This window comes from Tyto alba, unplaced genomic scaffold (genome assembly GCF_018691265.1).
Source record: "Tyto alba isolate M040663 unplaced genomic scaffold, T.alba_DEE_v4.0 Super-Scaffold_41, whole genome shotgun sequence".
NCBI classification, from domain to species: Eukaryota; Metazoa; Chordata; class Aves; order Strigiformes; family Tytonidae; genus Tyto; species Tyto alba.
In genome coordinates, this window is record NW_024881317.1 from 21,121,512 (window position 1) to 21,145,658 (window position 24,147).

The 24,147-nt window shown below is 52.4% G+C and overlaps 1 long non-coding RNA gene across 2 annotated transcripts in view; it reads left to right on the forward strand.

Annotated features, from left to right (window-relative positions):
• LOC116961021 overlaps nt 1–24,147 on the forward strand; it is a 46,547-nt gene that overhangs the window by 19,687 nt on the left and 2,713 nt on the right. Inside the window, exons 2-3 of one of the 2 annotated variants that reach the window (XR_004406723.2) lie at nt 21,322–21,460; nt 21,912–22,150. This is a non-coding gene — a long non-coding RNA (uncharacterized LOC116961021). The remainder of the gene's footprint in view (nt 1–21,321; nt 21,461–21,911; nt 22,151–24,147) is intronic. The other variant, XR_004406724.2, reaches the window with a different exon arrangement.

Below are 24,147 nucleotides of genomic sequence, written 5' to 3' on the forward strand. Positions count from 1 at the left end.
CCCCCTGTGTGCCGAGGGACCCAGTTAATGCTCCGCTGCTCTGGTGGAGGCCAGGAGATGCAACTTGTGGCAATGGTGTTTTGTGGTGTGAACTACAGGCTCCTTTTACACACTGGCTGCCAGATCTCTGCCTGTAAAAGATGGCTTTTGACGGCAGGGGTTGGTGTGAGCTGATGTTGACCTGTCCCTTCCCACTGGTCTGGGAGCAGATCAAGGGTTCCCAAATTCATTCCTCTCCTGTTTGCCCCTGCATAACATGCCTGTGACAGCCCCGGCCCCTGCTCACAGGGAGATGTGAGGTTAGGAAATCATTTGATGTATTTAAACCCATCTGCGTGTGTGATTTAGGGATGAGAAACGAGCCAAGCCAGTGGCCCGTGAGCTGGTGGCTGCCCTCAGCTGCAAGGCAGGCACTCCAGGGAGCCTGGATGGAGGGCTGCTGATATGCGGATGCGAGCTTCAAAGCCTGGAGGCTTCCCAGGAGCTCCTATGGGAGGGGATGAAGCCGTGAGGTCTGGAAGCAGGCCTGCAGATCAAGTATGAGATTCCTAGAGCTCTGTGTTATGCATGAGCCTGTCGCCCAGCAGAGAGCGGCTGTGTCTGCGTTGTATCTCCTCACAAACCAGGAAGAGTAAAATGCAAATACTTAGAGGGAGTTGTTATTCTTTCTAAAGATTAATGCCCGCGGTCCAGAAAGATTCAGGTTTGGTTAGAGCCTGTGGGTTGTTCTCTTTGCCCATCACAGAGTAGAAATTAATGTCCCTAATTTCTCATCCACCTCCTGAGATCCTGAGCCAGGACTGAGGTGGAGGCAGCTGTGCAGCAGCAGGAGCTGCTGCTGCTCTTTGCGCGCACGAAGGCAGGAGCTGGCTTTGCCCGCTTGCAGGAGCAGCTGCCATTTTGTGTTTCGCTCCAGTTAGGCTGCACGGTGAATTGCTGCGCTTAGTCTCTTGGGGAGGCTTTATAGTCTTCTTTTCTTTGTTGCTGTCTAACTTGAAATAAAAGTCAGTCAGGAACAAATGACAGCTTTGTGCTGGGTGTGGGGCGATGTACTAGCGGCTGCAGGTGCCCTCCATTTCTTGGTCCATGGGCACAGCTTAACACCATAAGCCATTTTTATCCGGGGCTTGGACTTTTCTTGATTGTAGTATTTATCAGTTAGCTATTCTCTCCGTTGCAAATCCCTTTCTGCTGCAAAGTACTTTTGTGTGCTGCCAGATCGTTGCACTGCCGGTCTCTGGGTCGGGGACAGCCTGCACAGACCAGGGTTGGCCCCACTCGCCACCCTCAGCCCCTGCTCAGCTGAGAACGGAGTAGCGGGGAGCATTGTAAATGAAGATTAAGATGGGTTTGGTGACAGATGCAGCCTGAAAGCACGCCCTTTAGAACGGTGCCACAGCATGAGACAGAGAAGCAGGAGGGATGGTGCTTTGAGAGCAGACCAGAGAGCCCTCTGAAGTCCCAGGCGTGGTATGCGCTTCTGCTGGGGGTGAGTGGTTTGCCTGTGTTTTGCGATGAGATGCCATTTTGCCACTGCTCCCTGTTACAAAAGAGCGGATATGGAGAATGCCGTGTAAAACATCAGTCCTGTCCCACCCAGGCAAGTGACAGGAAAGCAGAATTTAGGGGGCTACAGTCCCCTCCCAGAGGGAGGGATTGCAGAGGTGGTTTGACCTGGAGCTTGTCTGAACACTCACTGCAGGAGGAAAATTAGAACCTGTGGGGAAATGTCAAACAGCAATTGTTAGAGAACATGGTGCTGGAAAAAAAATTTCAACCCTCACCCCACAAACTCATTCCAAAACATATATTAAAGGTTACCCAGACAACCTTAATACCTCCAGCAATGTGACCTTGAGAACCACCTAGAGAGCAAGGAGCTTGCAGGCAATCTCAGCTGCTGGCCACGAATGGTGCCCACAGAGTGTGAAGTGCTTTATTCCTCACCTTGATTTCACTCGACTGTGGTTGCTGTCACCTGAGACTCAACTGGCATCAGGTTTGGCTCAGAGACTTATTGCCCCTTGAGGGGGACTCTGGTGAGGCATCTATGCAGCACTGAAATATTTATTTCATAAGCATCCACCAGGGAAACTAAATTTCAAAACATGCCAGCCCTGCAGGGGTACTCCTGAAAGGACATCTGATGTGAGCGTTGAGCTGCTTGAAAAGCATTTTTTTTGTTGTTTTATTTTTTTGCACTGGGACCTAGGGTGTAATGCTGCCCATTGCAGGAGTGGCTGACTTGCTTTGGAAGGCAACTGCTAGTCCCTGGGCCAGAGGGTGGCAATTTAATTTAAATACATGAAAATGGAATTGAGGAACTAAATCATCCCTAAGACATTCCTCAAATTAGCAAAGACCTGACTTCTTTCTAGGGACTGGAACAAAACAACAGTGGGATTTTTCTACACCTGAAATGTTAGTGTTAGGACATTGCCTTGGTGGGGAAGGAAAGCAGTAAAAAACCTGCTAAAATAACAAAGGCAATCACAACTTACAAGCCTTCTTTTGTTACTTGTGTTTCATTTGCCTTAAGCTTCCCAGAGGTCTGCCCAGCCCCGTGAGCTCCCTGGGGCACATCAGGCTCACCAGGGTGCCGCTGGCCAAGGCTGGGGACGGAGGTGGGAGCCAAGAGTCTGGCGTGTGGACCCACACATCCTGCTGTGGCTGGCCTGCCTCTGTGGCTTTGCTAAGAAGCAGCTCTTTGGAGTCCCTGGGGCCAACCCCAGTTTATAGTCCCTGCGGGGAGAGGAGAGGGACAAAGTGGTGCCTCCACCCAGTTTGGCTTTAGGTTAAAGCATCAAGTTAAAACAGGAGTCGGACTGCCGGGAATGCTTTGGGCTGACTGATGAAAGTGTGGTGGATGGCCAGAAGGGTCAGGGATCTGTCTCCTCATGCTTCTGCCCATCTCCGAGGCTTCGGGAGCCCATTAGCCATGGCTTGCTTACTGCCAGGAGGTGGTGAAAAGGGTTGGGACCTGCAGTAGGAGAGCAAAACTGTTGCTGAAATAGGCTCAAAATGCTCGAGCGGTGACTTTTTTCATACCTGCATATTTCAGGGGCACTTGTAAGAGCACTATTAAAAAAAAAAAAGGCAAAGCAGATTTCTAATCTATTACTCATTCAGGAAAAATCATTTCAGAGTAAAATAAAATATTTTCTTTCTCTACCTCATTCTTAATATACTCTCTTCTCTCTCTTTCTCTTCCCCCGCCTTCCTTCCACCCTGCAGGGCTCCAGGGAACAGTATGTATGAAATTATTTTGTAAAATCCAATAAAAATTTTAATCAGGTCAACATCATTACAGGAGAGGAAAGTGATGGAGCTTTCCTGCTGCATTTAAAAAAAAAAAAAAACCCAAAAAAAACTGTAAAGGGGAAAAAAAGCGATGTAAACATGCAGTTGTAAAAAGAGGTACACAGAGCTGTGTGCCCGGACGCCATGCAGTGCCTCCTCCTCATCCCGTCTCCATGGAGCACAGTCTCACTTTCAGCCACGCAGATGCCAAATCCGTGGCTGTGCGCTGACACAGCCAGTAGCACGCACACGTGCCTCATCCCCTCGCACGCACACCAAACGTGCGCCAGAGCAGGGAGATGGAGGCAAAAGGCTTGGGCTGGCACCCTTTAGGAGAACACCTGCCTCTGCCTGTACAGCTTTACAAGGCCTTACGCCCGTAGGTCCAGATATTGTCTTTGAACAGGGGTTAGTAAAGCAGAGGGACCAACTAGTTATGTGGCAACTCCCCTTTTTAATCCTTGTCTCTCCAATTACCACGGAGGGGAATAAAAAGCCCTGGCAACACACGGTCATGCTCCGAGGATTTGCATAGTATATTAAGGCTTGCTAAGATCTCATTCCTATCCTGACATTTACAGAAACTGCAGCTGGTAAGGCTCCTCTCCATCTTCCCTCTTTCAGATTAAATGTGAACTTCTAAATCTGCCAGGAGGAGCGAAGGGAGGGCTGGGGAATGTAACCGTCTCACGCCAACTTCAGTTCATTGCCACCATCAGAAACATGGAGCTAGGCCAAACGATAGGAGTGATGGATGTCCATGCAGGTCAAAACCCCTAGGGGAGAGGGGCAGACATACCAAGCCCTAAAAGTAATATACTGTTGACTCCGAGGAATTTGCAAAAGCCTCCAGGAATGAGGCAATCAGTGGTTGGAATAGTGTATTGTTGGCATCAGGTTCCTTAGGAGAGAGCAGGAGGGGTTGGCTACCTCTCACACCCTGCCCCACCAAGGTGAGGGTGGTGATCGTGGCTGACTGCCAGCTCTGGAGATGAGCACCATGCTCTGAGGAGCCCACCCATGCAGTGGGCAATGCAACTCCTGAGCACGAACACAGCCACTGCTAGAGATGCCTGCCTTTGCACTGTTAGGACTTCTCCTTTGGAGTTTGCTGCCTCTCTTGGGGAAGAAGGGACCAGTGGACCAACCGTGGGTCCTTGAGCTTTACTGACTCTGCTGGGACATAGAATTGTCCTGGAGGACTGGGGATGTTTTTGTTACGCTTCAGAGAAACTGCGGTGGGGGCTTTACCTCTTGGGCGTGAGCATCCCTTGTGTTTTCAAGCTGGAAACAGCTGAGGTTGAGCGGTGGTTGAGCTTACTGCGAGGGTGGCATCAGTAAGAGTAGAGCAGGGATTGCCAGGGCCACGAGCTGCCCTGCAAAAGATGGCTGAATCCTACCCGAGGGCAGGAGGTGTCTGTGGGGGCTGTATCCCCAGCCAGGGTCAGTCACTGAGGTTTTTCTAGTGACAGCACCGACTTACATCGGGGTCGGAGTGTGTGGCAACTCATCACCTCAGCTGTCCCCTCGGTGGTGGTGCCCCTCTGTGTGGTGCCGTTCTGTGTCTCTCGTGGGAACGTGTGGCTGGGCCCGTGAGCCGGAGCCTCCGCTCGCTGCTGGCAGATGGGCTAAAATAGGAGTCGAAACATTCAGCACTTCTAGAAAGAAAAATAAACTCCCAGGCAAGTGCCAACTGCAGCAACCATTTTGGCAGAGTACTGTCATGCAGGGAGGGGGGGTTGGGGGGTAACAGCATCACGGTCAATGGGAACATCCATAAGTGGAAACAGCCCCAGCCCAGGCTGCCTGCGCTCTGCCCCCCTCGCAGCCCACCCAGCGGGGTCCAGGCTCGTGCCTTCGCCCCCCAAGCCGTGGGCAGGCGTGGGCTGTGCAGGCAGAAGACACCCTGCCCACAGCACACGGGCTGGCACCTCTCCTCCTCCCCGTGATGTTTCTTTGCCACCCTCCGAGTACACGCGCGCACACATCCTACAGCTCTGACGTTACTCTCTTTTGGTTGATGCGAAGGACTCAAAAAATGTCCATTTTAGGGTTTTTATATTTTGGGAGCCAGACTGAAAAATCTTTTCATGGTCAGTGACAAGCAGCTTATGGGAAACAGATGAACAATACTCCCAGGAATTCCTCTTATTGCTGCATGTGTTTAAAATCTAAAGTTAGAAAGGGAAGGGGGGTAAAAAAAAAAAAGTTCTGTAGGCTGAATTTCAATTGAGTGCTATGAGACATGCAGCTCTCCCTGTATGGATACAGAGCTCAGATGGCAGAAGTGGGCATGGAAAGCTTGGCCGGGTACAGATCTGATTTGGAGCAAGGCCCTGCTCCCCTGTTGGGAAGTCGCTGAGTCTCTCAAAGGGTTTGGTATTTCCTGAAGCCCAGAAAGAAATGGCAAGTGCACCCAGGGGCCAGCCCACTGTGAGAGTCTCTGCATGGTACACCCCAGCCAGGCCTGGTGGCTCTTTGCGGAGGAGACTGTGTTCCTCTGGTCTCCCCCACCGTGGAGAAGTGATTTGCTTCCAGGCAGCCTGATGGTGATGGAGGACTTGGTGACCACCCTCAGCCACCACGGGTGCCTGCAGCAGGGTTGCTCTGCCAGACTGTCACCTTTCCCGGTCTCGTAGATGTGGCTGTGTAGGACCTACAGGATGAATGCCTGGACCCGCCTGGTCCTGGCTGCTGGATCTTTTCTCTAAGCCTCGTGCTGCTGCCTGCAGGGCTGTGCCTGGGAAGGGAGAGCTGCAGCTCCCTGTAATAGATGGCAAGAGGGACTGATGGCCCAAGTGGTAAATAAATCTTTTGGGCTGGGTGATATAATAAAGCACTTGACCTTTGCCCTGGTGGTTTATTTTGTAATCAGTGCCCAGCAATTGATTTATGGGATAATCAATCTCTCCTCCTCTCCTTTCCTCTGGCCTTGGCGTTGCCTGCACCATGGTCCTTGCTTCTGAGTGATGACTCCAGGTTACAAACAGCGCCCAGGGACGAGGCTGCCTACTCCTGCCCCCTTTGTTCCCCCATGCCTAGCTTGGGAGCAGACATGCTATTTACAGCCTCATCTGCCCAATAAATGTTTATTAGGTAGCTCTCATCCCTCTTGCAGGGGCAGCCCTCTCCACCTTGCCAATCTGCAGCGCTCCTGGCCTGACGATTGGCTTCACAGCGCCTCCGTTTATAACTCCTGCAACAAATTGTCCTGAATGAAAGGCTTTCATGCCTTGTGATGGATTTCCCTCACATAAATTGAGGCTGTGAGCACCTTTGCTCTTCCCAGGGATGCTCTGCACTGGGAAGCTGCAGTTGGAGCAGTCGAGCTTGTGTAGGGGCAGAATTCATGCCCAGAAGATGCACGTCTCCACTGCATGTTCATAGCGTGGCTGCAAGTCCCCAGGGCTTCAGACAAAGGGCAAAGCAAAGAGCTGCTCAGTAACGTGCGAGTAACCTCCTCCTTGGCTATAATGCACTATTTTTCATCTTTGTGGCTGTTATTCTCCTTTCTCTTGCACTGGCTTGTGTCTTCTCTACTCAGCATTATGCTGCCTGACAGTCGGATGCAGCTGCGGGGGCAGGCGGAGGGGAAGGACCGTGGCATCCCTTGGGATGGGGCTAGAGAGGATAGGGGCTACGTCCTCCTTCGCTGCCTGGTAGATTTGTTCTTGCTGGGCCCTGGTTCCCCTTTGCTCCCTGACCGAAAGGCTGATGGGATCCTTGCTGCTCTGGTAGCTGCTGTGTGGCCAAGGCTGCCTGAAAGATCGATAGAGACCTTGGAGGGATCTCATAAATAGGGTACTGTAAGGAAAGAAAAGAGAACAAGCGAGGAAGCTCAGCATGTAGCAGGTCTCTGAGGAGCAGGTTCACCCAGTCAGCAATAGCCTGAGGAAGGCATTTAAATGCCAATTCCAGCTGGGTGGTGTTTGTGATGAGCCAGTGAGACATGAGCAAAGGAAGAAAGGCCTGAATCTTACCAGGTTTTACTGGGGGAGAGGCAGCACAGCCAAGGCCCTAAGTTCCTGAAAAGCTCTGGAAAGCACTTCCCAATTTTGATAGCATTGAATATGGGCCCAGATTTCTATCCGAGGCCCATCATAGCAATGTATGCTTATCGAGACCTGCATGTCTCCCTCCCATCTTGAGGATATGGTATCATGTACCGTGCTATGGACAACCCAGGTGAAATAGCGGGCACCAGGATTGCTGCCTGTATTGATGGGATCCTGTGGGACGGACTGAGAGGGAGCTATGTTAGAAAGTGCTCTGAGCAGGAGGCTGCTGGAAAAACAGAGCCCCAGCCCCATGGCATGTAGGGCACAGCTCTGTGAGGGACACCGTAATTCTGAGGTGATGTTGTGTGGGATGTGGGGCTGGGCTGGCTGCAATCATTCACAGTGATGACACCATTTCTTGGAGGGTCTTTTAAACATCTCCTCCTTCCTTATGGGAAGTCTTCCCTTTATCTATTCTAAACTTGCCTTTCTCTTATTTAAGGCCATTCCTTCTTGTAATACATCATCCTTGGTCAGCCTTAAAGGTTGGCAAACCCTGAGGGAAGAAAGGAAAGAGTTATAATGTCTGAGGGACTAAGGGTTTGATTTGGATGCAACCACATTTATTCAGCAGCAAATTACATCTTCAATCAAAGCAGTGTAAATCAGGCTCCCACTTCACTCTATTTGTTTGGACTTAGTGAGTGCAAGGGGATTCATTATTTCTTGTTCTTCCTTCCATCCTGCAAAGTTTATATGCACATGTACGGACTTGCACACGCTCATCTGTAAAAACTCTCATCCCCCCAAGGTGTTGTGCTGTTGGGAATAGGTACATGGTGATCTCTGGGTGCGGGTAGAGCCTGTATCCCTTGGGAAAGTGGTAGGAAACCAGCAATTTCTGCCCAGGAATGCTACCATGCAAAGGAAGGGAAGGGTACCTCAGAGCTGCAATTAGAGCACTCTGAATAATTCAGTTTTTCAACGTGATGTCTAGAGTAGAGTAGTTAAAAAATGTCTCTGGGAGACTGACAGTGATCCTTTCCCCTTATGCACACCCCAAGGAAGAAACAAACCACGAAAATCCACTTTGTTTGGGGTCATTTCATTTTGCTTTTTGTTTATGCATGCTGGCTTGCTTCCTGAGTGAAAAGTGCTCCGTTTCAGAAATGTCCAGGAAAAAAAATATCAGGTCTGTAATTTTAATTTTGACCTTTTTTTTTTTTTTTTCTGAAGTTCATCTCCAAATTTGACCTGTATGTCTCTGGATTGGTACAAAACCTACATTTTAAGGGGGAGAGGGGAAAGGTAAATCCATTGCTTTTATGAACAATTTTGCTTGACATTGTCTGTCTGCCCCGGATGTCTGTGTGTCTGTCCTTGCCTGAGCCTGTTAGGAAGCCCCTGCAAGTCCTACTCCTGCTCCTTGTGCCCCACAAGAGGATCAGGGACTTGTCCAAGCCCTGAGTCGTGCCATGGGCAGAGCCACCCATCCCATGCTGCAGCCACGCTGGACCCCAAAACGTGGGTAGGAACACAGCCCAAACATGAAAGCAGCAATCCGATCTTCCCCGGACAGGAGGAGGCTTCTTGTAATCCTCTTTGGCTTCTGGAATAGCCGTGGCTGTTTGCAGAAAAGAACCCACTTACGGGTTTTTGTGTTTGACCTGCTCCACTGCAGCGCGGGGAGGTGAGTGGGTGCATGCCGTGTCCTGCAGCACACCAAAGCTGTGTGTGCCTGCCCCTCGCACACCACGGCCCTGCTCCTGCCCTGACTCACACGTGGGCTTAGTTCCTTGCGCTGCCAAATTCAGTAAAGCTTGCCCAGTAAAGCTCAGGAGAAGTTTGCAAGGTCTGGAGTTATGGTGGTAAGCCCTTCAAGGCTGGAAGTGTCTTTATGTTGTATGTGTTGTGTGGGGGTTTTGTTCCTCCTTGCAGCCTCCTGCCTACCAAGTCCAATCTGGATTCACTGCACAGAGCGTTTTGAGCTAAAACAGCTCAAAGCACCTCCTGAAAATGGTAGGAAAAATTTCCATGCTGAGGATAATGAGCGGTGAATGCAGAGGAGGGACACAGCGGGAATTCCTCCTAAAAAGTTGTTCTGAGCCTGAATTTCAGTGCCACAAGAACCTGGAAGGATTTAGGACATGGTCTGGGTTTATTGGTATTTTTTTCATTCCTGACTTAGGTCAAAAAGCTTTGCCTGTTTTTATGGATCCAAAATTATGCATTATATTGTTTCAGAAACACTGCGACTGCTGTGTGCCTGGCGTTCCCGCAGCTACCAGGAGGTGGCTGGGAAGGGGACTGGCAGGCTTCCCTTGGGCCATGCTCACGTTTTTGGGACTGGTTCCTTGGGGCTGGTGTTGTCTCGTGATGATGTGTCTCTCAAAAATGTGTCCCGGGGGGGAGGGCTGGAGGCAGGGAGGCTCATAACCAGTACAACACACACAAGGCTGAGATGTTTGCCCTCTTCTTGAGCTGAAACCTGCTGGTACAGGCGAGCAGTGGGTTGGCCAAGCCTGGCTTTCATGGGTGAGCACAGACCTTTAGCTGCTGGAGCCTGGCTTTTCCATCATCCCCAGGTTATCTCCTGGCAGAAGCAGAGCTGAGAGTTCGCAGACCTTTCCCCTGACTGCCGGCAAAGCCCACTGTGAACACGGGGTCCTGCACGCAGCCAGCTCTGGGTTGGCACGTGGCAGCAGTGAAAAGATCTCACAAGCATCAAATGACCACCCGTGCTTTCAGACGGGCATGTGGCCCCCAGTGTCAGCTCGTTGCCCAGGTCCCTGGAGCCACCCCTCTTTTCCAGGGACCTTGCTCACTTCAGGCAAGGGGAGCTCATCTCTGAGCACCTTGTCTCTGTCCCAAGCAGCCCAGAAGTTGTTTCACTTACTTTTGTAGATTCTCTACCCTGTAAATATTTGCTTGTAGAGCCAAAGGTATTGACAGTGTTATTTATGTGGAGGAAATTGATATTTAAGGCTGCTCCACTTCCTTATTGCCCACATTATTTTCCCAAGGCCAGACCCCTTTTTATGGGGCAGCTGCTGCCGTTACCCAGATTTTTGAGCTGGCTGGTTTAGGGCTTTGCCTCCTGATACTTCTCACCTGGTTGGCCTGCGGGAGGTTGGCTGAGCTTGCAGGAGGGTGCAGAGACTTCTTCCTTGCACCATGATTCCCTACCTCTTTTCCCTTTGATCTTCCCAGACAGGTCTGCTTTTTTTCCCTTCTACCTTAGATCCCATCAGCTCTCCCCAGTCCTTTTCTCCCCCCAGTTCCCACAGCTTTTTGAACGTGCTGTCGACGACTGCTGGCTGGCTCTGCTCCTCTGGTTCCAGCACAGGGCTGGCCCCGTGCCCTGCTTTCCCTGATGCTGATAAGCTCTCCCTGGCAACAGCTCTGCACCAGCAGAACGTTTCCTCCTCCCGATCCCTCATCCCACAGACCTCTTGAAGACCTGTCCTCCCTTGGCAACCCAAATCGTCTTCCCTGGTTTTCTACCTCTTCGTTTGTCTTGTCTGTCTGAAGATCTCCTTCATCGTGCCAGCAGACGACTGGGTTCAGGGACGGCTCGCCAGAGCCTGTCCTCGGTTGCCATCACCTCCTGCGCTGCCTGGGCCCGGATCTCAGCGCCTGTGTGCAAGCTCCACGTGGGTGACTGAAGGTTACCCCAATCCCAGGGCCAGCTCGGTGTTGCCTGCGGGTGAGATGGCTGTGCTCGGCCTGCCTCGTTCCTTCCTGTCGGGTTGCTAAGGTACGGCTAAAACTCTCATCCGGAGTGTCATCATCTCACGGCTCAATTCCTTCAACATCCTTTTCTCTGGCCTTGACAAATGCAATCTTCTCCCACTCCTGCCTGTTCAGAGCTCTGTTGCAAGGATCATTTTCCTCGCTTGTCATTTTGCTCGTGTCACCCATGCTTTACTTGCTTTTGCTGGTTCCTGCTGGCAAACAGCAGTTACCTGTCTCTGCTCTCCAGGCCTTTCACAGCTTTTTCCTGTTAACCCCGTAGCCCCTTTCCACATGCGGTTTCTCACTGTCAGTCAGCCTCTGGTGACAGCCTCTGCCAGCAGTCGCTGGGTCTCCCAGCTCTCTGCTTTCTGCCCCAGTGCATCTTGCCTGAAGAGAAGCTCCTAGATGCACCCTGCAAGAGATGTCTCCCTGCCCTTCATCCCTCTTTTTCCAGCCTCTGTCCCAAATTGGTGAGGATGGTTTGGGTGCAATTGTGGGAACCACCTGACTGTCAGGCAGCCACAATTCTCCTTCTGGTTCTTCCCATCTCCAGCTTAGCTTGAGGACCTTTGGGGCAGGGCCTTTTTTAGCAGTGGTTGCCTAAAGAAATACAAGTTCATGCGATCCTCCTGGCTCTGTGAATGTGTGCTGTGTGTCTGTCCTGCTGCCATGCTGTGTGGAAGCAGTGGTGAATTCGAGCTGAATTTAGCAGGCTGGGTAGGAAGGTTATGTTCCTCCGGGTTTAGTGACCTCTAGGGACCTTCTCTGGCACCCAGAGATGGGTCAGTACAAACCCAGTGCTTGCCTTGCACTGGGTTTGTACAGCTCAGTGCTGGTGGGGGGCAGGTTGAGCCCTTGCCCCTTCTTGCTTGGTACCTGCCGCCTCATGCCTGGAGCAAAGGGTGCAGGCAGCCAGCCCAGGGGAGCTTCCCCAGCCCTGAACCTTGTTGGTGGCTGAGGGACACCCCAGGGCAGCATTTGCTACTGCAGATCGAGTCCAGCCCCAGCCTCTGCCTGTCTGGGCTAATCTGGAGCACGGGCAGGGTCGCGGTGATCCCGAGTGGGACGTGGAGCCCCGCTCTGCACCACAAGTGCAGGAGGGAGATAAAAATGCATCAATGCCTTCATCAGCCCTTATGGATTTTTCCACCATATTTTATAAGCATTCATTTTTATTTATGTGAGGTTAAAGTCAGTCCAATTTGGAAATCAACTTGTCTAAGAAACTCCCCTCAGATCTTATTAGCTTCATGTAGAATTTCTATTCATTTTTGCTAATACCATTCACCAGGCTGGCTGCAGGAGATGATAACCCTCTCCCTGCCAGGCCACTGGGGCCATGAGCCCGGTGGCCATGGGAATGGCTGTGGGAACAGCAGGATCTGGCCATGCAGTGGCCCCAGTGCTGGGGCTCCCAACAGCATGGAGGGGTGTGGGGGGGCAGTTTCTGACATCTGCACCCACATAGACCCTGTTTGCTGCACCCAGCGTCACCGGCAGCCCGCCTATCGCTGCCGGCACCGGGGGCATCTTCACCTGCTGGTGCTGGAGATCAGGGGCTGGTTTGGACAGAGAACAGTTAAGAAGCGCTCAGGCTATCCTTGTAATTAGAGAAATTCCTGGAAGGAAAAAAAAAGTAAAATCCATTGAGAGCTTTTAAAGGAGAGGTAGGATGCCTGACTCAGGAAGTCCTTCAGCCGCAGAGATTGCCCGTGGCTGGAGGGGTGTCTGGTGTTGAGGCGGGGGTCAGATGTCAGCCCCAAGCAGGAGCAGGGGGGGCTGACAGCATGGGATGTGTACCCCCCCTGCATACCCCCCCCGGGCCGGTAGCACAGCATGTGTCTCCTGAAGTGTCACGGCTGCCCCATCTCTCCCCTGCCTTTGCTTATTTATTGGAGCGGTTTGATACTGGGTGACTGTAATTAAAAGACGAAAAATACACACAATAAAATGATTTCTAAAATGGCAACACACTGGATGCAGTGAAGCAAGGAATGTATTAAATATTTATTGGCACTGGTCTGCTGGGGGGAAAAAAAGAAAATTATTTAGCCAGAGAAGAACATTTTAATTATTTAATTTGAGGGGAAACCTCCCCCACAGCCCTCCTTAGTACTGAGTCCCGGACAAATGGCAGCATGATGTAAGGTTAGATTAAAATCTGAATGGGCCAAAGGCTTGGGGATTAGAGCAAGGGACAGGGAGCCTTGTGGTCGCCCTCTGAGCCCGAGGTCCCTCTGCTCTGCTACTGCAGGTCTGTGGGTGTGATCCTGCATCTTGCAGGGGTAGTTCTCCCTCTCAAGGTGTGGTGTGTGCCTGGCAGCAGTTAGCCAGGGGTTTGCTCTGCACGTGGGAGCCGGGGCTCGGGACAGGAGTTGCTGGGTGCATCAGTCGTGGTGTAGGAAATTGCAGCAAATTACCGTGATATCTTCAGCTTTAACTCTCCGGGCTCTTGGGCTGCTCTGAAGAGCTTCCCCGGGGCAGGAGCTCTGGTGCATCTGTCCCGGCAGCCTGGCTCCACCACGCAGGCTCTGCTAGGCTCACCCTGCACCAGGCATCTGTCCCATGCACGGCACGGAGCTGCTCCAACACCCGTGTCTCGTGGCATTTATACACCACGGCTGCGAGGCTTTTCCCGAGAGCCTCCGAGCTCCTCCGCAGGAAGGGCGTTGGGGCCGGCGTCCCGTTGGCACGTCCACTTGAGGCTGGAGCTCAAGATCTTCCAGCTGCATATCAAAGATTGAGAAGTACGGAGCGTGGCTGATTGTTTTCTGTGAGAGGAGGGGCTGTGATTTTTTTTTTTTTTTTTCCCCTTGTGTCCTCGGATTGACAGTCTCTCATTATTAGCCCCCTGGAAACAGGCACTTTGACTGAAAGAGCCATCCCAGCCTTCACTGTAACAATCAAAGCGGCTCAAGAATAAACATGGCTTGGCAAGAATAAACACAAATTGCAGTGCTTGCTGTGAACAGTGATATCCAAGGGAGCAAACATCAAATGAAGGATTATCCCTGTTTGCAAGGAAGCTCTTCTAGCAAGAGATTGAATAAGGACCATCTGCAGCCCAGAGCAAAGGAGCTACCAGGAGAACGGGTTCGTGCCATCAGGAGCTCTCCTGTTTGAAGCTCACACGGTCTCCTTCAGGCACTGTCTGGTTTTACTTCATATGCTCTGCTGGCTGCTGAAGCCCTGAGGTCTTTACAGCTGCCTCCAGCTTGCAGACAGCATGGGCAAGCCCAAAAAGCCCAAGGAAAAGGAGGAAGGTTAGAGAGGATGAGGAGAGCTTCCCTGAGGTGGGCAGGTATTGGACCCGGCTGGGGCGGCTGCCAGCGAAAATGCTGAGCTCCTGCAGGAGCTGGAGGAAGATCACATCCAGCCAATCCTGCGGGAAGCTCTGCTCTCTGCTCCTGCCACTAACGCTGCCAGTCTGGGGACAGGAGCCCCAAAGGCAGCTCTTATCCAGCAGCCGCCCCCCTGCCACCCATGGGAAGTGAGAGACAGCCTGCATGACATGAATCAAAATTGGAGGCGCAGAGGTTCCATAAACAAGCTTATTTTCTGAAGCCAGGTCCCATTATGTTATCTGTCACTTTATTGGGGTTTCTGAGCCATTTATTTTTATGTATATACATCGGAGCTGGTGAGCTGGCGTTGGCCTGAGAGTATAAAGCTGACAAGACACAGTAGCGGCGTGTGAAACCTGTCAGCAGAGCAGCCGCCTGTGAAATGAACACGAGAGCTGATGCTGATGATTTTATTTATGGGGAATCTCAGGTAGTGCGTGCTGGAGCGGTGGGTGCCGCGGGGCGCACCCCCGGCTGTACCGCCCCACTGCTGCCGGTGCTGAGCCCCCGGAGAGGGGCCAGCACCAGGCCCGGCACAGGCAAGGGTGAGGTCTCGAGGCAGCTGGAAATGAGATTTTCTTCTTAAGGAGTATCTTAAGCTGCTGAAATTCTTTGGTCATCCAGAGTCGCTATAAAAGGGCAAATTTTCTTGGAATGGAAGGTTATGAAAACAGTTCTGCAATGCTTTGCGTTCCGGTGTTATCTTCTTGGTAACTGTTCTCTTAATGTTTTGGTTATTTCTTTGTCTTTAAGATAAACTCAGATTTTAGCGTAAGGATTTGTTCTGAAATGGGAAAACTGGAGTTTCCTTATCTAAAAAAAGTAGGGCTTTAAAATGTTCTTGAAAGTATTTTCTAGTTATTTTACCCCTGGAGCAACATTTTGCCAAACTCAATAGTCTTTTCAAAAGCCTAAATGAATAATTGTTTCTGTCATGTTCCAGGAGAGAAGTATTTAGATCAGCATTTTTTCCTCTCAGTTGCAGCAAACATTTGGGATGCAAGATAGTTTTTATGGGTCACTGAAAACCCTAAAGAATCATCTAGGTTGTTATCCGGGCGATAGTAGAAAACACAGACCCCTACTCTTACCCTGTGGTGACCTTGCTGTGTGTCCTCTGGTTTAGCGCAGAGAGGATGTTGCTGTCCTGCTCTGACCCTTCAGCAGGCAAAAAGACCTTGGTGCACCCGCGTTGCTTTGGAAGGGCGGGCAGAGGTTGCACACGGCCGTGTTGCAGGTGGAGGCGGCTGCTCCTTGCTGGATTTTCCACCCGGGTGAATACACTGGGGCTTGCTGTGCCAGCCCTGTCCGTCCCAGCGACACCCTGCCATTTCAGTGGCCTGGAGGTGGGCGTTACGGCGTGTGCCTGGCAGGGGAAGGGGTGAGCAGCAAGCACCGTGCAGCGTGCCGGCCCCGCTGCTGCACGGAGAGCTGGGGCCGCTCCTGCGTGAGCATGTCGCGGATGCATAAAACCTGGTTAGGTTCTGTTTGGCAGGAATAACACTTAGAATTTTAATCTAGACTCCCACTCTGTCTTCGTGGTTCATGAGCAGTAGCGATGTGTCAGCTTCCTAGAGCCATTCAGGAAAATGCCTCTGGAGCAGCCGCGTGTCTCATGGGGGCCCCTCAGAGAGCTGAAGGCCGTGGGATAGGGGGTGGTGTTTTTCCTCCTCAAAGCAGCAGGCCCTGCCCAGTGGGTAGGAAGTTTCCCAGCAGCGCTCGGCTGCCTGCTTAAAAGCGAGTGGTATCATTTCAATCCTCAGTGTTCTTTCCCCAGTTTGACTTGCAGCCTCTCCCGCCAGCACGCTGCGTGCCAGCCAGCTGCAGGAAGGGCCTCTCCTCCTTTCTCCGTGGGCGAGAGCAGGCGGCTCTGCCTGATTGATCTGCCGCCTCCCAGCCCGGATCCTTCCTCCGCGGGTCTGTCTCTCACCTGCCTGGACGCTGCTAAATCTTCCCTGCAAGGAACAGCTATTTGTCAAGCGAAATAGGAAGGTTGGAGTCTCCCGTTGCCCAAGGCCACTTAGCAGGGCTCTGGCTGCTCTCCGGACACTTGCTTTTCCGTGCCGGTGTGGTACGAGCAGGACCGAAGGCCACAAAGCTCTCGTGCCCGGTGTCAGCGCTGCCGCTGTGAGCCCTCACGGCGAGCACCGCACGCGGCTTGTCCCCTCCCCGGCCCGGCAAGGTGTAACGTGCCCCGGGTTCACCCTCCGTGCAGCGACGTCCGTGGGCCGCACGCCGTCATCTCGTCCCTTCGTGCATCCCTGCACCGACCCGCTCGCTGACGAGGAGCGCGGCTGTGCTGCATCATGGCGAATCGGTTTGCTCTGTCGCTCTCCATTTGCTTTCCCTGTCTGCGCCCTCCCCGCTCCCCTCTGTAAATGCGCCGAGCGTGAGCAGGGCACAAGGCCACACTCCCGAGTGCTGGAGGAAAAAAAAGGCACCCAGCTTCCTCCTTTCTTCTCCTAAATTCGAATGACAAGAAACAGAGGAAAACAATTTTGCAAACCCTTGGCGGAGGGCCAGCTCTGATAAAGAGCCGTAATTAATCTCCCCAGCTTTATTAGAATATCATTACAATTAACTCAGCAATCTTCTGTTGATCAAAGCCATTGTTCCCCACAGAGCAGAGGAAGCCAGCGCGAGCCTGGATTGCGTGGAGCTTAAAAGCACCTAGAGCTGGATCATTCCTGGCTGGCAGCACAAGGACTGGCAGAGGTGTGGGCAGGAGAGCTGTGCTGGCACAGACCAGTCCTCAGCCTGGCTCTTCAGCCACTTGCAGCTTTGATTTTTTTTTTTTTTTTTTTTTTTTTTTTTTTTTTTTTTACAGGTACTCTTCTTTGTTGAGCTATTATAGCCCAGATCCCTCACGGGCACCTAGGTGTCCCTCATTCCCAATGTAGATGCTTTTGGGTCCAGCCTTTTAAGCACCAGGTTTATTCCTTTGTTTGTGTTTTCATATAGCTCTTTGCATGCCTGCTTCCTAGTCTCAGCTGGAGGTATGGTGACTGCTGCAATAATACAGCTAACAGCGGGTAAAGAAACCAGGGGAAACATTTGTGGAAGCCACATTTAAAAGAAAGGAGAGTTGTCAGAATGAAGCTTCATAAGCTCTACAGTTAAATAGCCCAAGATGTGTGCTACAGAAAAGCAGAGAAAATGAGCACCGTTAAACTACCCCTTTCCTCCTTTTCAAACTGTTCTTTTAATATCGGGTATTTATCTGTAATTTAAGCCTGTGATTAGTTTTATCAAAAAGATAGTTCTGAGGCACAGATCTTAAAAATGATTCGGTGTGTGTTTGAAAGACAGGAACGGCTCCGCTTGCACTGCAGGATAAAGTTGTATCTGTTTGCTGCCTTGAGCATCCATCCGTGAGGGCCCGGCGCCAGAAGGAACCTCCTGGTTCTGCACAGACCCCACCCCACCCCAGTCCTTCAGGGCACTTCTCACGCTCCTTTGAAGGTGCCAGAGCCAGACCTGCTTGTCACCGGGCAAGATTGCTTGACCGAGGTGATTTTGTGTCTCTTCTTCCTCCTCACACTTCTGCTTTTGGAAAATACTCTCGACTTCGGTGTCATCACCGGGGTCCTGACAACGCAGCCTTACTGAGAGCTCAGGGTGCGTGGACCGGGGGGCACCCGAGACGTGGAGACATTCTGCAGTTTTGCTTCAAGAGCATCCCATCAGAGAGGCTCGCCACGGAGGGGGCTGGAGAGCCCGCGGCCCATTCCCCATCTACTCCTGCCTCTTTCTGCAGGGTGGCAGCCCTCTGCCAGGCTGGAGCAATGCTCAGGGGCTCTTCTGCTCCCAGGTTCTTGGTGCAGAACCAAGGAGGTTTGCTCCAGAGCAAGCACCCTGGCCCTGCCTCTGTTTTCAGCCTGATGTAAGATGGCACAGGTGGAGGTTTTATCTCTGAAATGGCTCTGCCACAGAGGATTTCTATGCTGTAAGCAGGCACAGTGAGTGTGAAACCATGCTATCTGGTTACACAAAGTAAGAGAAGCACAGGAAATTGAAAAGCTTTGGGTCTCTTCTCCCATGGTTTCTGGAGCAGGTTGCAACGGGCAGGCGAGCGGTAGTGGAAAGGCAATGCTAAGCTGCCTTGCCAGCCTGCCTGGGAAGAGTTGTTAGATGAAGGTGTTTGAAGCCCTCACTCTTGCTTTTTGTCCTGAATTCTCTTTTGTTTGAATTGTCAATGCTCGTGAGCCCTGGGAAAAAGAAAAGAGAAAGAAAAGGCAGGTCCAGGGTTGGGTCTAATTGACCTTGGCATTGTCCATTTAAGCAGTCACCCAGGAGAAGGGAGCAGCTGCTTCAGCCCATTTGCTGGTGCAGACACAGCTACAGCAGGCAGCCCTGCCTGCTCTGCCCAGCTTCACCTGCTCTCTGCAAATCCTTAACCCTTCAGCGGTGGGGAAAAAAGGAGCAGGACTGCATTTGCAGCGTAGATTTCATATGCACGGTGCAGGCTGTACTGAGCAACTGCACCTCGCTGGCGGCACCAAGCACCGAGCAGGATTTGGGGGTGGCACCCACTGCGACATCTACCACTGCAGGCCAGGGGCTTGAGTAGATTAAAAAAAATGCAATCGGACAACTTCGAGGAAGAAAGGTTTGTTAAGGACTAATAAGAAGGTGGTGCAGAGGCATTGTGTGGCTCAGAAGCTCTCTAACCTCGGGTTGCCTGAGGCTGGGAGGGGGATTGCACAGGAGGGTTATTAGGGGTTTTTCTGTACTTGCCTGGGCCTTCCCTCTGCCACGGGCACCTGCCTGCAGCCGTGCCTGGGGACACGCTCCTGAGGCACACGGCCCTGGGGCTGGCTCAGCATGGCCCTTCTCCGAGCACAGACCTTCCCCAGTCGCTGAACCCTCATACGAGAGAAAGCTGACGTTTTTCATTTTCCTGACACCTGTGTCCTGGGGTATGGCAAGGGAAGCTCCTGTGGGTGACAGACACCTGATACCTCACCTCTCCAGACCACTGAGGAGGAGCTGTGCCTGGAGGAGGGTTAGGTTTGCTTTCCCCAGCACAGCCGCAGAGACATACCCTGCAGTCTGCATCAGAGACCTGGTGCTGAAAGTGTCCTCAGGTTTGGTGTAGGCTGCCCCTTAGGACCCTCCTCCCACCTCTCTCTCCCTGCCCCTTCTGTGGCTGTGGATCTGAGGTGCTATAAAACCCCAAGAAGAAGAAAACGAACTCATAAGGGCTATAAAGCCTCTGATGGCAGGGGTTGTGGCTTGATGGAAAGTGCCGCAGTCTCCCCGAGGTCCTTTGCGGGTTGGTCCCTGAGATGAGAAGCTGTCGTTTCCCACTGTGGCCACCAGTGCTCCTCACCGTGGGCGCCAGCAGGAGGGGATGCTCAGCCTGGGCTGAGCGGGCTCGGGGAGAGCAGCACCTGGGGAGGCTCTTCTGAAGGGCTTAAAGCAATGCGTCCCCCTCACACACACCCCATCTCACCTTCCCCGGGAGGCAGCAGCCACCGCTCCTCCGCAGATGGCTGGGGACATTAGTCAGGCTTCTGGCACGGCTGCCTCAGGTCTCCGAGGGAGACGCAGGGGCTGAGTGTCAGGTTGTTATTAAATATCATTAGTAAGTGACAAAACTGTGTGAAGCACTTCAGGCACAGCCAATGGCTGGAGGAGGGATCGTTTGCAGTGCTGGGGAGACGAGCGAGTGGTGAAGGTCAGAGATGCTTCACATGGGGCTGCCTCTCACTCTACCTCCTGCTCATCGCCTCGAGAAGGCAGGAGGGATGGGTGTTTCCTCGGGGGGAGACACAGGTTTGCAGGGAGCCCCTGCGTGTCACCAGGGGACTTCAGCACGCCCAAGCTGAGTCCCCAGGACGGTCTGTGCATGAGGAAGGAGGAGCTGTGCAGCTCACAGATCCTCCTCCTCTGGTATCGCCCCGTTCTTTAGGAACCCCAGTGTGAGGCAAGGCAGACTCCTGCCCGTCATGGAGGAGCTGCCCAGGGGAAAGGCTGTTTTAGCATCTCTTCTATCCAGTGGAGGCATCTGGAAAAGAAATTTTGCAAACGTTTTTCTAGCTAGCTATTTTCCATTCTTGGTGCTGGCTTTCCCCCAGAGAGAGCTGGAGATGGTGGATCTTTGAGAAGGCAGGGCCCCAACCAGCAGCCCCATCATCGCCAGGAAAGCTGTAGGCTTGCTTCAGCGCCTGGCTAGCCGTGGAGCTCTGGGGAGGAGTCGGCTTTAGCGGCAGGGACGTGAGCCGAAAAAGCCAGATGGAGGCAGAGGCACCTCTGGTGAACATGCCTGGAGTGGGAGCTGAGGGACAGTAAGTCGTGTAATCATTTGCTCGAAGCAATCACAGGCCGTCAGCAGAGCAGAGAGACACTTTCTCGCGTTTATTTAAGGCGAGATGGCCTAGTTTTGTGCTTTCCGTGGAGTCCCTAATTATTCCTCAATCTTTGTAGTGAGCTAATTAGCTGCGCAGCACTCAAGGCTGGGGAACACTGATAGGCTTGGGAAACGCAAGCTGGAAGGACGAGGAGGAAGAGCGAGCTGGTGGGACATGGCTGACTGGCAGGCAGGAATGGCCGGGAGCAGGACAGGGTTTGGAGAGCCGGTGGGTGGTGGTGTGGGAAGGCCGACTGATGGAGGAGGGAAGAGCCATAATCTCACGTCAGGGCAAGGTGCTGGGGTGTGCTGGTAGGGGGGACGGCAGTGAAGCGGCAGGAGGTAACCGAGGTGGACGGTGAGGTGGGGAGGGAGCGAGAGGGATGGTCCATGGGCGAGCAGCCACAGAGCCCAGCGTGGGGCTCGGGGGGTGGGATCCTGCCCAGAGCAGGGCACGGTCACACGTGGGGCAGGGCAGCAAGTGTCCGCTCGCGTGGGCGCTTCCTCGGGCAGCCGCCTGGCCCAGGGGTGCTGCCGAGCGGTGGGCCTGCAGGACCAGCAGCGTTTCCCAACTCTCCCACCTCTTTTCTAGCTTAGTGGTGACACGGAGGAGCTCCGCTGGGAGAGGCCAGCCCCGTCCCTGCAACATGGAGCGGCACGTCCCCAAGCTGGACGCTCACCTTCCCACCTGAGCAGAGCCTCTTCTTTCGGAGAGAGCCACCAGAGATAAGGTAACACTAGTGACTGGGTCCGTGGTGCTCCCACGTCTGCTCTGCGTGCGTGGATGCCTCGCTGCTCTGAAACAGGGTTGTGCTCCAGAGCCCACGCTCCCTACACCCGTGCCGTGAGCCCGAGGAGCACAAAGGTCTCATTCCTGTTCTCGCTGTCATTGGGAAGTTCCCAGTGGCCACCGAGTGCAGTGTGTGACAACTCTGAAGTGCCCAGGTGGCCGTGGATTTATTAGGGTATTATCCTAGTAGTGCTGCAAATGGTGTCATCTGTCTTCTAAACTTTGCACTTTATTTCAGGGAGAGAATTTAGTATATCCAGGCAATATGCTGCAGTTTTAGCATATGATAAAGCCCTGCTGGGAAGTGTAGTTTTATTGATTTTGTTATTAAAGTGCCACTGGAATAAATTTGCTCATTTGAATGAAATGTCTTATTACCTGGATCGTAACAGGCACATGATTAAATCTCCGGAGGGGCTGGAGCTACCCGCTGACTGGTGATGGGGAGCTGAGACGGAGCAGCTGAGAGAGACCCACAACTGCCACCCCGCTCACCCCAAGACCCTCAGCACCCACCCGACTCTGCCGGGAAACTCGTCTTGGAAACCTCAGGATGGGAACAAGCTGCAGTGGCGGGGGGCACTGTGTTTTAGTTGAGGTTCATATTGTTCCTCTGATCCTTTGCTCTCAGGTAAGGGAGTTGTTCTAAAGGGAACTGAGGAAAAATCTCTTTCATGGGGCAATATTTCTTTAATACCACCAGTAATGGGGGTGGATTGGGAAATGAACTGTTCCCCATTACACCAGGACCTAACTGCACAGCCCATGCTTTCCAGTTAAAATTTGATTGCCTTGAATCCTGCAGATTATGGAAAATAAGAAAAAGGCCTAGTAAAATTTATAGGTTTTAATCATAAACCGATAGAATCACAGTAAATCTATCATAAGCATGCGGATACAGACCCAGAAAAAAGAGAGGAAAGCAATAGGGCTGCTTTTTCCTGGAGGAGCTGCATGTACCCACGGCAGGGCCAGGGGGATGGGGAGCAGGGCTGCTCCCCCAGCCACCTCCTCCGGGGTGTTGAGCCCCCGCACCCCAAAGCCTTTCTTCTCTGCCTGACACCTGGTAGCAGGGATGAGAGCACGTGGGGAGCGAGGAAGGGAGAGGCGGGAGAAGGGGGACGGGGCAGGAGGGTGGGGGAAGAGATGGAAGGAAAAGGGAGCAAAGAGGAAAAGAGGCAAAGCCCAAAGGTTTTTCCTTCTGTGCCACTGTGCTGCTCGCTGTGGAAGGAGCAGGATGAGACCCTGCCAGGGCAGGAGGGAGGCAGAGATGTGGGGGAGAAATGTGGGTGCAGAGAGGGGACCCCGGGAAGCACAGATGTAGTGGGGAGAAAAGAGCACTCGACAGAGAAAAATGTCAGGAGAGTGAGGGATGAAGCTCAGAAGGCAGAAAGTATTTAAAAAAAAAAAAAAAAAAAAAAAAAGAGTGAGTGATAAGGAAGAAAAAAGAGAGAGTAAAAAATTGACTCTGAAGCAGAGATAAGAGAGGGAGGGCGGTTAGTGAGAGAAGGAGTAAAATTGAGCGTGATAAGGCCTGATAGAACCGGGGGAAGGTAGCAAGCCCGGGCAGAGAGCGGGGGGGCTGCGGGGCGCAGGGAGGCAAAGGGCCAGCCCGAACCCCTCACCTCTGCTCACCCACACCCTGCGTGGGCAAAGGCGTCGGTCTCAAACGTGGCCTCCTGCGCTGCTCGGCGTGCCCCCCAGCCTCCGGGGGGGCGGGAGGCGGCGGGTGCAAATGCCTCTCGCCGGGGTGTTTGTAACTGCCCCTGCCTCGGCGGCGGAAGGGGAGAGCCAGGCACTTGGAAGCAGAGGAGGTGAGGTGGGTTTCCCCCTCCATGCCCTGAACACATCTCTTCCTGGTTTTTTTTTGCTACCTCTTTTAAGCTGTTGTATAAAGTGCTTTGTATTTACCCTTCTTCAAAGGAAACAAGTGAGAAGTGCTGTCTCGCTCTGACACGTGGCCCACAGTTACCTGAAGAGCAATGCTGGAACCCAGCCCCTGCTCTCTCACCCCTGATCAAGCTGCAACAGAAACATACAGTACATTTCAGCAAAGGGGAGAGAAAGAGAGTTTATTCTTTGGGTTTTGGTTTGTTTTTTTTTTTTTCCCCATCTTTACCAGCCATGAAAATTGCTGAGCTGAGATGCCGGCCACTCCGAGATACTTTTTTTCTGCTCCATCCATCTACTTTAATCACATGGTGACTGAAAAAAAAAAAAAAAAAAAAAAATTATCCAGTTCACAAAGCATCGAAGATTAAAAAGTCGGTGTGGATAATAAACTGTGTGGCAGGCAGCAGAGCCACAGAGCATCGGGCAAACTTGCTAACGAGGGACTGTGAGCAGCAGGTCGGATGCAGGGCCGGCAGCGCGGCTTCCCCCCGGGAGGGTTTCTGCAGAGCAGAGGTGGTGGGTCTGGGGGGCAGGTCCCCGGCTGGCAAAAATCCTGTGCTAGCACAGCCTGAGATGTTACACAGAAAAGAAATACTTTTCTCTCTCCTTTTCTTTTTTTTTTTTTTTTTTTTTCCAAGCTGCTTTTTAACAGTGAAAGACTCGATTCCTCCCTTTGATTGCTGTGACACTGTAGTGTGCTGCAAATACCTTGTTGGACTTGGTTATTAATTTTTT